Consider the following 14461-nt stretch of genomic DNA (forward strand, 5'->3'; position numbering starts at 1 on the left):
CCAAAACTAACACTGAAATACCTTCCTCCTCAAAAAATAATTTTTTTTCCTTTTATGGAAGCTAAAACTCTACTTAACAAAAACACTTAGGCTGAAGGACTAAACAAATCCAAGTATCACCTAATGAATCTGTATATGGTATATTTTTTGTAAGAATTTAAACTGCACTAATTCACTCACTTTAAGTATATAACACTTAGACTGCTCTCAGTAACAGGAATCTGAAAAACCTAACATACTTGCTCTACTCCCAAATATATCTCTAAATATCTATACACACATGTATCTAGTAAACTATATCTACACATTCTGTTTACCAAATAAGCTTTTCTACCTCTAGTGACCAGATTGGTCCACGGCATCAGTTACTTTCATTTTACCTAATTTAAAGGGAAAAGGGGAAACAGAGATATTGTACCATGAGGGCCAGACTGTGAAGGAAATGTTATAGGACAAATAATCCAGTTCTTTTCACAAGTAAGTTGCAAGGAAAAATACTACATGGGATTTAAAGAGGCTTAACGGACATTAAAAAAAAAATTCAGTGTATGAACCTTATTGGAATTCTCAGTTGAACACTTTTTAAAAAATCAACAGTAAATTTGAAAATTGATGAAATGTTTGGTAATTTTAAAGAAATAATTCAGTGCTCACTTTGGCAGCACATATACTAAAATTGGAACGATACAGAGAAGATTAGCATGGCCCCTGTGCAAGAATGACACGCAAGTTCGTGAAGCGTTCCATATTTTTAAATGGCTGTGCATTTTTCTAGGCATCAATTTTAAAGATTATAACTTCACTTTATCACAATCAAACTTTTCAGACATACTTAGAACTATTTGTGGATGTTCTTTTCTGTTTAATTTGTATGTGTTCATTCATGTAGTAATGCTACAATGTTTGAATTGTAGTGGCTTTATAGTAAGTTATATAGCTGCATGCTAATTAACAGATACTCAACTTCTAATAAAATGTATTACTTGTAAAAAAAAGAAATAATACAAATTATTTTAGGTATGATAATAGCATTTCAGTTATGTTTTTAAAGAGAGTCCTGATTTTTTTGGACATAAACTAAATACTAAAATATTTACAGATGAGATTATAAAATGTCTCGAATTTACTTCAAAATAAGCCCAGAGCTGATGGAAAGTAGTTGGCAGTAGAAATGAAAGATTAGTCATGAACTGATAACCGGTGAAACTGTGGGTATATGGAGGATTCTCATATTAGCTATATTAGTCATTCTGTGTTTGTGTGTAGGAACTTTTAATAACAAATTTTTTTTTTAATCTTCATTTTCACTCTACTTGAAAAAAGAAAAGCAGGAATGGAAAGCAATAAATCTGAGGGGGAGGTATCTTAAAAAGACAGAGGGGGTCCTGAAGCATACTTGTGAAGTGTCATCCATTTTGGGATTTTGGATTTTACACCTTAATAATCATCAGTAGTATATTAGCATAATTTCTGTTATCTGGTATGAAAGGCAGAACTTTAAATGATGCCCCATAACCTTTTAAGGGTGAGTGGAACCTATGAATATGATGAGCTATCACTCTTGTGATTATGTTATATTATATGGTCAAAGGGTGGGCCTGACCAAATCTGGTGAGACCTTAAAATCACCCACTTCTCTGGCTGATTGAAGAAGACACCTAGAAGAAATCAAACATCCTAGAAGAAACCAAACATCCTCGTGTGAACTTCCAGTGTAGGCCCATGTGGCATAAAATGTAGGTTGCCCCTAGGAGCTAAAAGCAGTCTCTGGCCAACAGCTAGGAGTATTCAGTCCTATAGTCACAAGGAAATAAATTCTGCCAACAACCAGAGAGCTTGGAGGAATCCTCTGAACCCCAGATGAGAACTGCAGCCTTGGCTGACCCGTGAGTTTTACCCAGGAGACACCCTGAGCAGAGAGCCTAGCCACAGCCTGCCCAGACTTCTGACCTGGTGGTGTTTTAAGCCGCTAAATTTGTGGTAATTCATTATGCAGCAATAAAACTAATATGTCTGGAAAAGCACCTTATACCCAAATAGTACCTCAAAGTCTACCTCTACACAAGTTTATGACCCCAGTGGCACCAAGTGAGTAGCTAAACATTCAGCAACTTAACATTTAATGCAGTATTTCTCAAAGGATCATGAATCCAAATTTGAGAAACCTTGAGCTACATAATCCCTTATAAATGAAATATTCTTTGTCCAACACACACGGTTAGCTTTACAGGCAAGATTATATACCTGAGTGCTTTTTACAGTGTGAAGTCTTCTACAGGAGAAAAATCCTGCAAAATAATCAAATGGAGCAAGTTTAAAGCAAATTGTGACTAAGCCAAACATATCACCAAAACCTTAGCTTATCACATCAGGTATAAAACAGTGCAAAGCTTTCTATCCTTTAATGCCCTAGCTCACAATTAGGAGGTATGAGAAGAATATGAGCCAGATTCCATTACAACAAAATTCCATTATAACAAAGTTTCCCATGGCTCAGGTGGTCCTGAGGAATTATCACAACTACACTTTGTCCATGTTATACATCTATTTATTTAAAGAAAACATTGAGACGTACATGAAGAAAAGAAATAGAAAAGTAAGTCAAAGATATTATCCCCAAGGTCTAAAATTCTGTTTCCAAGGTTTTACTTAGTCTGATTCTTTTCAGCCTTCTTTTTTTGGGGGGGAATAACAGCTTTGTTTCAACATAATTCATACACCATAAAATTCATTCATTTAAAATGCATAGTTTAGGGGGTTTTAGTGTACTTACAAACTGGTAACCATTATAAGTAATTTTAGAACATTTTCATCATCCTTAAAAAAAAAAAAAAACCCGTATTCTGCTTTTTTTTGTTTTTAGCTGTCATTCTTTCTTTAACAACATGTCATGCTAACAAATTTTTCTCTAGTACTAGAAAACACTGGCCATCTGAGACTCAAAATCAGCATTTAGGGGAGAAAAGAGCTGAGGGTAAAAGATTTGATCTGCAGGAATAACAGATATTGGAACAATTGATTTGGGATTGTAGAGCATTGCTTCCTATAAGTGATGCTGGGAACATTCCTTTGAAAACGTGGACATGATCCAAATAAGCAAAACATGAAATTACTTGCAGTGAAAAGCAAAGAATCTTTCACTGGGGAGAGTCTTCACCTATTGCACAATGTAATTTGTTTATTTCAGAAGCTGAAAACAGAGGATAATCTGAGCTTTATTTAGTAAAACAAGAGTTCTATATTCCAAAGGGAAAAATCTGGAATTTAAAACAGCATTCTGATATGCTCACACCCAGTATCAAAACATTCTTCACCTGCCAAGTGAATAAACAAATGATGCTTTAAGGCGTCACTTCCATAGCTTATGAGATAGTCCATAAAATGCTCAATGTAATATTTTCCCCTTAACTTAGTTATTCACTTGCCTCTGATATGCTTGATAGAAATTTGGATCTAATCTGATTATTCTAAGTAAAATCCAAGTAAACGGAGCCATTTTATTGTGTTTCCCACCTTTGGTAGTTATAACGAGACTTTGAAATCCTCCATGATGGCCCATGGCATAGGCCAAGTTAGGAAATTTGCAACAAACAAATCTGCCTCATGTTTATGAAGCCAGAGATGAGTCTGATCGGAAACTCACTCTGAGTGACAAGGCAAGTTTGAGTGCTGCCAAAGCCCAAGTTTTTGAGTCAAGTTTTACAGACATTCTTTTTTGAGGGAGAGAAAAAAAGGGGGACATCAGTCTGCTGCTAATCCTTTTCAGAGTTCTTCCCTCACTGCTGATTTGAGATAAAAAAAAAAAAAAAAAAAAAAAAAGACAGTTTTTTTGTTTTTTTTTTGCGGTACGCGGGCCTCTCACTGCTGTGGCCTCTTCCGCTGCGGAGCCCCGGCTCCGGACGCGCAGGCTCCGCCGCCGTGGCTCACGGGCCCAGCCGCTTCGCGGCATGTGGGATCTTCCCGGACCGGGACACAAACCCGTGTCCCCTGCATTGGCAGGCGGACTCTCAACCACTGCGCCACCAGGGAAGCCCTAAACTGTCATTTTTAAAGGCAAATGCCTTTTTCTTTTTTTTTAAGCATTTTGGTGTTTGATAATAACAACAGAGATGATCTTTTCTTTCCCCAAAGCCTCATCTTCTTTATCCACAGATAACTTTACTGACCTACCAACACAGCCTATGGGCTTCATAGTTGTTTTCCCGCTAGCGCTGGTGGGCTTGTCCTGACCCAGCGTCAGTGTCTCACAGAGTCCCTTGTTATGACCAAGGACATGTCCTTAAACTATGCCTGGCCTCCCAGGCAGTGGTCATGGAAAAATGGAGAAGTGACCCTGAAGAGTCTAATCCACTGACCTTCACTTTGCTCTAACCAACTACCCAAATAAATAAAAACAGCAGGATAGCTTGGTCTCCCAGATGAATTCCAATTTACCCCTAAATATCCAAGCCTGGTCCAATGTTTAAAATTCCCAGGCCATCCAAAATCTGTCACCTGGCTTTCAAATGGGCCCAATTTTGCTCCCCAGGGGACATTTGGCAATGTCTGGAGACATTTTGGTTGTCACAGCTGGGGGAAACTTTGCTACTAGCATCTAGAGGGTACAGGCCCAGGATGCTAATGAATATCATACATGCACAGCACAATCCCCAACAACAAAGAACCATCCCACCTAAAATGCCTAAAATGCTGAGATTGAGAAACCCTGGATTGGGTCATTTGCGAGCCCAGTGCTGGATAAACGTTTGAAGAGACTCTTATTGCAATTTAATTTAGTTTAAAACGGGGATTGAAAACTCAAATGCCTTCAAGGGCCAAGGAGGTAAAGAAATATCACATAAACAAAGTGGCTGTGTATGAGGCACTAGGGTGCTGTGAGGTCAGTGACAAATTAGAGTGTAAATGCTCGATAAAACCATTCCCTTTTTAAAAATAACACTGTGTTGGTCAAATAAAACATGACTGTTGGCTACATCCATCCTGTGTGGCAATGGTGGTAATCAAATTCTGGTTTAAAGAGATGATCAATTTAAAGAGAACTGGATGGTCACGCAAAGACACCATCTAGCCTCATCCCTTACTTATATCCTACGGAATTTCCTAAGCCCCAGGACTGGAGAACGTGACTAGAAGCTGTTTAGTTAAGCAGATTAGAGATCAGATCTTGAGGGTTTAGCTCCAGCCAAGAACAGGGTCTCAGAAACCTTGCGCTAAGAGCAGAGACCAATGTTGGAAATTCTGAAGGGGAAAAAATAGAGTTCCCCCACACTGATCTCCATTATAGGGAAACTCAGTGGACATTACATCAACGTTACACAGCGCCATATAAGTGAGGTCATTATGTTAAGATGAAACCATTCTCATAAAATTTTAGAATTTTCACATTGTTTCACAGATGAGGAAACAGAGGCCCAGGAAAGTTTAAAGGAATGGCCAAGATTACCCAAATCTAAACCTAAAATCAAATGGTGTTTCTTTTTCCTCTGTACAATTGCCAAGCAGCAACCAAAAGGCGAAGGGATTTTATTCAGGGTGTCAAACATTCGTGTCTAAACTCTCAACCAACATAAGTAAGTTATACGTAGATGTTAAACTTACTCAGCATCATCCCCTTTCCCTGACAGAAAAATCATTAATCCATTTGCCCCAAGTCATTGTTTTAGGATCTCTTTTTCATATAACAGAAAAATTTAAAGCAGGTTAAATATTTCCAGCCCTCCTTTCAGATTAAGCTGGAGAGGGGAAAGCCAAGTCAGCAACTGGAGCACAAGGAGAAGGAAGCCCCAATCTGAACATCCCCGTGTGGATGCATACTTTCTGTTGGAGGAATTCCTGACCTGTATAAACAAAGGCAATCCAGAGGGAAACAAATGATAAGATAAGTGAAACCCAATAACTCCCTCTGTCCTCCCTTCCACCTACTTCCCCCAACTTGTTCCATCAGAAAAACAATCTGAGCTTGGGAGAATTAAAATGTAAGCCATCCCCTCTCTGCTGCCACACAGCTCCCTATTCTAAGTCGGAGGTTAAGGGGGAAGACCATTTGTAAGGTCGGTGAGTGTGGCTCCCCTGGTATGGAACCTGGCCACAGGGTACCACGGTCTCCCTTTGCCCACAGACAGGTTCCTGGCAAGGAAGTAGGTCACTGGTCCTTCAGACTCAAATTGCAATCCAAGGAGTATAGTAGGAAAAGGTGGGGTATGGAAGAAAGGTACCTTCCGTCACAGGAAAAGAAAAGAAATTGGGTCAAACTAAAAATTTTATATACTTAAAAAAAATTGTTTTTTTACTCACTTCCTTAGCATAAAATATGAAACAAGGCAGTCTCTTGCCGTGGTTCCTGGAACTGTAGTTGGAAGTGTCACCTACTCATTGAGTGTCAAGCCCTAAATGGGTCACAGAAGTTTTCTAGTCCAATCTAATCTCTATTCTTGATTTTAAAAATACAAAAATATAATAACATGCCTTTCATTTAACCTTCTGAGGACATAATGAAGTCTTAGCTATCAGCTTCAATTCCAGCAAGATTCATTCCACACCCTCTCTGACTTTTACTCTGAATGACCATTGAGTGCTGAGGAGGGAGCGGTGTGTGGGGAGGAGAACCTCTAATGCAAACTAGATTGCCACACACAAACAGAATGGGAAACAAACAGAAATGTTATTGTTGTTTCTTTTGCCACCATCATCCTAACTCAAATAGCCACCGCTAACATGGGGTAACTGTGGCAGCATTTTTTTTTTAATTCCTAAATCATTTACCTTGGCCAAAACCATGACATTTTCTATATTCAAAATTTCACCAACTTTCAAGAGTAGAGAATGCAGCAAGGACCTTTAAATGGTTTGATTTGTCCATTTCATTTCCTTTAACGTTTTACAATAAGTTTCGTAGTAAATTCTCAGGATTTAGAAGGGTCCTTAGCCTAACCCTCTTGTCACAGAACTGTAGTTTCTAACTTAATTCGTGTCTAGACATTTCACTGCTCAGTTTTACCAAATCTCTATGAATGAAATACAAATTTAAGCCTAGACACATGTGAATGATGTTGGGCACGATCCTTCACTCTTCTTCCAGGGTGCAAATCTGCAGAATTTTATGGGAGAAGAGTGAAGCCCAGAATGGGCACCAAAACACACACTAATGACTGTGGTCACACCCCCAAGAAAGGGAAGGAAAAGACCAAGGCTATGTTTTAGGAAGCTGCCCCTAGTCCTGACCCACACTCTTCACAGGAGGACACCTGTCAGAAGCATAAACATAGTTCCTAGGCAAACTGCTGGTGAAGCCCTACCTCTAACTTATGGGGTCTGAAAAAACTAAGACCCTCATCAGTTCATTTTATAATATGGCACCATCTTTTGCCCTTAGTGATGATGGCTATGCACTGATATATCCACAGGGTCTATCCTCCACTGTCTATTGTCCTTTGTGACCAAGAGCATGATGAGTTAAAAAAAAAAAAAAAAAAGAGTTACTAGAATTACAGGTGCAGTTGGTGCCTCCAAGACAAGGCAAAGCTAACCCATGCCCTTGACCTGGTTTGTACGTCACTAACAAACTGAGCTTAGCCAATAAGCCAGAATATAAGAACTCATCTCAAAAAACAAAAGATGGGCATCTGTATTGCCCAGACAATGCCCAAAGATCAGATCTAGGCTATCTACACTTGGAAGTCTAAATTCAGACAGTCCATCAGATGGGCAATGTTTGCCAATCGTACAGAAGGTATTTTTTTCAGAAATGAAGAGGACAAAGACCAGTTTAATGCGTGTCCCTAATTGTGTGCCTGGCAGAAGTACAAGGAACCTTCAACTCCGATCCTGGTGCAATTTATAGAACAGAATGAGCTCAGGTTATTACTAAAGGTGAATGACATACTTAGGAAATGTAACAAGACGAATTTTAAAAAGCTTCTGAAACTAATGTCTGTTAAATGAATATTATGTTTGAGCAGCCTAAGGGCTAACAAGTCTTTTGTTTTCATTTTCCTTTCCTGGCAATATGCTGTTAGGGCATAACTTTCCTATTATTTCTCTAAATGACACAGTTTGTGTTTTATTCAATTGTCTTCATTAAATATTGTCAAAGTGGCACAATATCCAGTGTTAAGCCAAAAGTAAAAGATCTATTGTGAGTCAGGAAATCACACCAACTACACTGGAAATTGAACTTGCTTGCCTAGTTTTCCACATTTAATTCACAATAGTGGCTATGGTTTAAAAGAACTGCAATTGTAGATTTGCTCCACTGTAAAAGTAAGTCTCTCTTCTAAGGTGAGGGGGGAAAAAGCTTATTTTAATGTGTAAGGATACCCAGTATTAGATTACGTGTTTGACTACTACTCAAGTTTTCATTTTCTTTTCAAAAGAGCTTTCACAATTTATGTTAAAAGACAACAGGGAGTTGGGAAGCTAAGAAGTTACGGGAGTCTTAACTCTCAAGACAGGCTTCTGTGGCCCTGTTCTGGGTGAGAAGGGCTTTCTTCAGATAAGGGATTCAACCTACTGAAAAGTTATCTCAGTTAACAAGAGGGTCTAATGCTGGACAAACTCCACATAGATTCAGAGATGGCATTTAAGAGCATTTCCTTTTTCGAATAATTTGCCCATCATTCACAAAGCAAAAGGGAGGGAGTTCAAAAATTCTTAACATTCAAATAAACAAATGCAACATTTTAAATCTCATACAACATTTTCTGTTCCAGAAAATCAGACTCTAAGAAACCATTAAGTGAAAAAGCAGTTTTACTCTTAATCAACCCAGCACTTGTTGACCTAGCATTGTTTCAGAATCAAGAGACACAAAGGAAGTTGTGATTCCCCCAACTCAATGGAGAGAAAAGAATAACATATAGGAAAACCAGAGGCAAGGCAATAGTGGGGGGGGTGTAAAGAACTGGAAGCCTGGGTCCCTAACAGGGTCTGCCAGTTACCAGCTGTGTGACCTGAGCTCGGTGAGTTCCTTAAGTTCTTCATGCCTCAGTTTCCTCAGCTGTAACATAGTGATAACAGTACCTACCTCATGCAGCTGTGGAGGAGTCTATAGTTAAGCTCATGTAAAGTATTAGGAAAGGCCTGACCCAAGTTTAGCACCTCACATCCCTTGATGGTTCGTATCACATTAGGTATGAGTGTTTGTTTGCGTGGTCAGGCTGAGGGCGCTAAGGAGCAAGGAGCTGGGCGTGGTGGCGAAAGCGGAGGGACAGGCAGGGAAGGCTTCCCAGAAGCTATGGCACTCAAGCTGGATCTGAGAGCACAAGGAGAATTCAGATGCTCAGAAGAGTGTTCATTCCAGATGAGGGGAGCCATTACTGCAGAAAGTCACAGATAGGAGTAAAAACCAGGTGTGCTTAAACATCAGCAGGGAAAATAAGCTCACCAAGGCTGAGGGTATATTTGGTAACCTCAGATTAATGGATTAATGGGCAGGGGAGGGGGGGTGCTCAGGCTCTGTGTGCTTGTTGCTATGCTCCTAGGACTTAACATTTAAATCACTTTTAGATATGTGTACTATGAATGCAAACTCACTCTGAAATGCTCATTTCTCTGTTTTTGGAACAGTGGAAAGGATGCCAGAAAATACAAAGGTAAATGTTTTTTTTTTGCTGTGGAAATAGTCTGCTCAAGTGGAATGTAGGTCACCAAAATCAACTTGCATCTCATCGTCATCTGTCCCTCTTTCAGTGGAGGCAATAAGTGGTAGCCTGAAGGAAGGGGGAGGAGCGGCACTTCAGAGCCATCCTTCAATTCCAATCTCTATCAGCCACTCAGCCACTCCAAGCACAATCCTCAACAGAGGTATCCTAGGACAGCCCCAGCCTGCCCCCCCCGACCCAGCCCTGCCAATCTACAGAAAAAGCCCTACTTACCAAGTTCTGAAATATTACCTGTGCTAGCAGTTGCCTCTAAACCAAGCTCTCAGGGAAACCACTATCATCTGATGCGGTAAGTGTTTAAGATATACATTCACTTAAAAGATTCCTTCCATTACCAAGTTAGAAATTATGGTGCCAAAAGAAGTGACAGTAGTCCACATTCCTTGTCCAAAGAAGAAAAATCACAAAACAGAAGAATTTTCATTTTGACTGGTGCCCCCTCTAAAGATTCAACTAGTTTGCTAACCTAAGTTGGCAAAGTTGCTTTGTTTCCTGAAATGTAAGGATAGACTTAACACTTGGAAATACCAGGAGCATGACACGAAGCCAGGGAGGGCCCCACAGAAGTCACAGGCTCTGGGATTATTTCCTGAGCCAAACACCTAAGGCTCTCAGTGGTACCAAACTTTGTTGGAAAAGCTTGTTTCTCCTGATCCAACAGCTGTAAGTTTTTAAGTAATTTAACAGAAGACCTCAAGATTCTCAAGCCAAAGCCACTCTTTATACTATCCCCCAAATATTTACAAAGTGAAACACTTTCAGTCTTAACTATGTTTTGTTTGTAAACACCTTATTTGTTCTGATGACCACAGTATCAACACTAAAAGCAGCCTTTTAAACAAAGTAGCTCAAATAAAACCACACGCAGACACACAAATTCTTAACACCCAGAGGCATGTCCACAAAGCAAGAAAGCCAGGGTTCAAATTCCTTGGCACCTTTTCACTGAGCTCCTGTAAGCACCACCCAAGGACATGACCCACTGCACCCTCTTTACTATCACACCTCCTCACTAATTTACACTTCGGAAAACCCACAGAATGCAACTTACTGGATGATAACTGAATGCTACAAATATTGGAGAAATGTCTTTTACCCTGTTCCCCTCTCACATCAGCCAGCCTGAACAACTTACCCCTGTTTATAGAACAACCCCACCCCAAATGAGAGAGCTATTGCCCACTCTTCTACCCACATGGTGCCTCTGGGGCCACTGGCAGCCTGGCAAAAGTCTCTAGGTATCTTTGCCTTGGTCTCTCTCCCTGTTCCCCTGTCATTTACCTCCTGGGAAAGTTATCTGGGCCAAGGACAGTACAACAGAGAGAAATCTAGAAATGTCTGGTTTGGGGTAATAAGAATTGTATAAAGAATTAATTATAGGGGGAAAAAGTCTCTGTGAGTGAATACATTCCAAAAGCAAATAGTTACAATTTGACTATTTCAAACACATGGAAGGCCGTTTATACCACGTCACATGCTACACAGGAGTTTTGATTTATGCTGAGATGAAACTGCTTGACAGAAAACTAAGAGGAATATTACAACTGATGACAAAACTATCAGTGGAAAGAATATAGATCCTGGATCTCCAATCATGGTTCTACTAGTCAGTAGTGATTCAACAAATATTTATAAAATACCTACCAATGGCCAAACACTGCTTTAAATGCTGGATAGACAGAGATAGACAAGACAAAGGCTGCCCTCAAAGACCTTCACGGAGTGGGAAAAACCCACACACATTGGAATCATTATCAGAATTATAGGGAGTCAGAAGTAAGGAGATAACTGAAGGAGATTTCAGTCAGTGCTAACTTCTATGACAAAAATTGTGAGTGAAATTTCTGATCCTGTTTCCTCGTGGGGATGTAACCACCTACTTAAAACAAGATGATGAATGTCAACTGCCTGGCACACAGCAACCCCAAGCATTTACCTGCACATGAATGTACACGCATAGATGCTAGCAGATATACACCTTCCCCCCTTAACTGCAATGTCTGTGATAATCCACTTTGGTATGAAATGAAAGCAGAAGGTAGGCAAAATGTCTGCATAATTCAATTACTCTTAATGCAATTAAATTACAAATAACTGCATTCAACAAGAATCTATAAAAAGTCAAAATCTAAACAATTCTACAATAAAAGGATAAAAAGGAGTCCAGATACTGGGATAATAGTAGTAGTAGAACTAATATTATAAATACTAATACAGCTGCCTTGCCCACTTTGAGGGATTACCATGAAAAGTCGGGCTATTTTGCCATACAAGTAAGGCTCAGAGATATTAGCCCGATGTCACAGTGTCAGAAGCTGGGCTTAAACTCTCATCTTCAGATTTCTTTGAGAAAAATAAAAGACAATGAACAACTCCTTCTTAGAGTCACAAGATTTTATACCGAAAATCAACTTTAGGAAAACTGCTGTGCCCCTCTTCCCACATCACCAACGACTGAGGTCCCCAGAGGCAGAGGGTTCACCGCAGAATGGGGAACCCAGTAATGACAGAGCGAGAGCAGGACCCAGGCTTCCTAGATCCCAACCCTCTCAAGGATCTGCATCCTCTAGACGGGTCTTTAGATTTCATGAGAACCACAAGGGATAGCCGTGACCTCCAGAATTCAATTTCAGTTATTACTTGTCCCTAAAAACTTCCAGTGAATTGCACCTAGGGCAAATTGAGGACCTTTACTGGTGGCCAGGAAGCTCTCTTCACACATAACAGAGGAGAACTCCCTCCTGGAGAAAGCTGCCTACAGCACTATAATATACGTTATTAGGAAAACGTATGTTTTCATTTTCTTGAAATGAGAGATCAGCCTGAAAGGAGAAAGATCTTTTGATTGTAATTTTCAGAGTTTGCCTCAGTGCAAAGGCTCTTAACAGCTTTTTCTGGGGAGGGAGGTGGAGAGACCAGGTATGGGGACGCGACAGGGAAGGGGGTCCAAAAATTGTGTCCAAGCTATTTACAAGAGAATGGAGAGAGCCCGGGGCTGTGAAACCGGTGACTAGGAGAGCACAGCTGGGCCCAGGGAGAGCATCTAACCACACCTACTGGCCACGCCCTCCCAGCTGCCCGCAGAGCCACACTGAATTGAAACAGCAGTGGGAGCAGTTAAGATTCCGACGGCAGGAGTCGCCATGGCAACGGGATTCATCTCGCAGGCAAACCCCACTTCAATTCACTAGGTCCTTCTCGAGTCTCAAGAAACTACCAACTCAAGAGGAGCAAAACGGTCACGGGTGGCATTTACTCTTGATGCTCTCCTGCGGGTGAAGATGGGAGGCGGGGTGGGGAACGGGGGTTGAAGTGTATTCTATTCCTGGGTCCCCTAAAATATTTTATGGGCGCAAGAGACAGAACACTCCAATCGCAGGCTGCGATTAACTTGAGAACAGAGCCTTTAGCAAGGGTTTGATGAACAAGTAAGAGAAAGGATAAGAGTGCTAGGGAAAGGAAATCCAGAGGACTTTATAGGGTTCTCGGGCGCCGCGCACGTCTCCAAGCGGATCACAAGCAGTTGGATTTTCACCACCAGCTGAGAAAAGCGATTACCCAGCTCTCCTGCCCCGCTGCGAGTCGTATCGCTAGATAATTCGACACTCCCCACCGCTTTACCACGTCCCAGCCCAGCGCTCCGAGCAGACGCTTTGTCCCAGCTCAGGTGTTCTTCGTCGAGGGAGCCATCAGTGCAATGGGCACCAAGATGCGCCCTACCCAGAGGGACGGGAGGCGGGAGCGCTCTTTGGCGCCTCGAACCCGGTCCGCAGGCTGCTTAGCCGCCCCTCGCTGCTGTCCGCCAACACCCCTCACTCCTTCCGCAAGGCGGCTTTCCCTCCTCTTTCTGGTTTGAGACCTTTAGCTTCCAACTTTGCCTAAATTACAGTCACCCCATCCCTTTCGAATGAGTCTTGAGGTGAGGGTGCCCGGGATGGTGGGGGTTCTGCTGGGACGCGAACGAGTAAACGAGTCCCTCCTCTTCGGTCTACACCTCCGAGTCTACCAAGCCTGCCTCGGGATTGTCCCTCCCGGAGCCTCCCGGACCAGCAGCTCCCGACAGCAGCAGTGCCCTCAGCACTCAGCCAAGGCCACGACCCACAGCGCCCCAGCCCCGGGGTGTCAGCAGCAAGGCGGCGAGTGGTACCCTGCCGGCTCTCTTGGCATCCGAGCACCTCAGAAAGAAAGGGAGGCACCCCCGTCCCCGGGGGCGCCTTTCCCCGGTCTCGCCTTGCTTTGCACCGCGCTTGCAGCCATTTTCCCAAACCCTGCTTGGCAGCCGGGAACTGTCTAGGTCTTGTTCCCACCCAGACTCAACCTGAAGGACGGGTTTAATATTTACCTACTGGCCCCGGAGCTCCGGGGAGGCAGCGGGAGGGCGCGCCGCTAACCCAGCACCGGGCCCGAAGAAGCACGCCCACCCCCGCGCCACCTCCTGGTGCCACTTAATGAAGGAGTGCGGCGGGCGACGCGGAACGTCCCCCTTACCTGAGCAGCCCCCGCATGCTGAAAAGGCGGCTCTGCGCTCCGGGTACAATGGGATCCGGTTAAACAGTTTCCTTCACAGCCGCTCGTAGGTTACCAACTCGCAGGTGACATCACCCTCTCCTCGCCTGATAGGATACAATGCGGCGCTCACTGCGCATGTACTCCCGGGCAGGACCCGCATACTCCTGGGAGTTGTAGTTCACATTCCACAAGCAGAGCCTGGGTAGCTACGCTACTGAGGGTATTGAAACTACACTTCCCGACGCATTCCTGGGCCTCTTCGTCCCCGCCCCAGCCCCGCCCCCACCGCGACC

The 14461-nt window shown here is 42.4% G+C and overlaps 1 protein-coding gene and 1 non-coding gene across 3 annotated transcripts in view; one reads left to right on the forward strand and one right to left on the reverse strand.

The window, feature by feature from the left end:
- DAAM1 (dishevelled associated activator of morphogenesis 1) overlaps nt 1–14227 on the reverse strand; it is a 172006-nt gene extending 157779 nt beyond the window's left edge. The window contains exon 1 of one of the 2 annotated variants that reach the window (XM_024731489.1): nt 14148–14227. The gene's annotated coding sequence lies outside the window, so the exon portion shown is untranslated. Of the gene's footprint in view, nt 1–14001; nt 14098–14147 lie in introns of those variants that run through there. The other variant, XM_024731490.1, reaches the window with a different exon arrangement.
- Nucleotides 647–753, forward strand: LOC112390530 (U6 spliceosomal RNA). The gene has a single exon (XR_003001290.1). It is a non-coding gene; the product is annotated as a U6 spliceosomal RNA (small nuclear RNA).
- Nucleotides 14228–14461: the final 234 nt, after the last annotated feature.

This window comes from Neophocaena asiaeorientalis, unplaced genomic scaffold (assembly GCF_003031525.2).
Source record: "Neophocaena asiaeorientalis asiaeorientalis breed wild unplaced genomic scaffold, Neophocaena_asiaeorientalis_V1.1 scaffold603, whole genome shotgun sequence".
Lineage (NCBI taxonomy): Eukaryota > Metazoa > Chordata > Mammalia > Artiodactyla > Phocoenidae > Neophocaena > Neophocaena asiaeorientalis.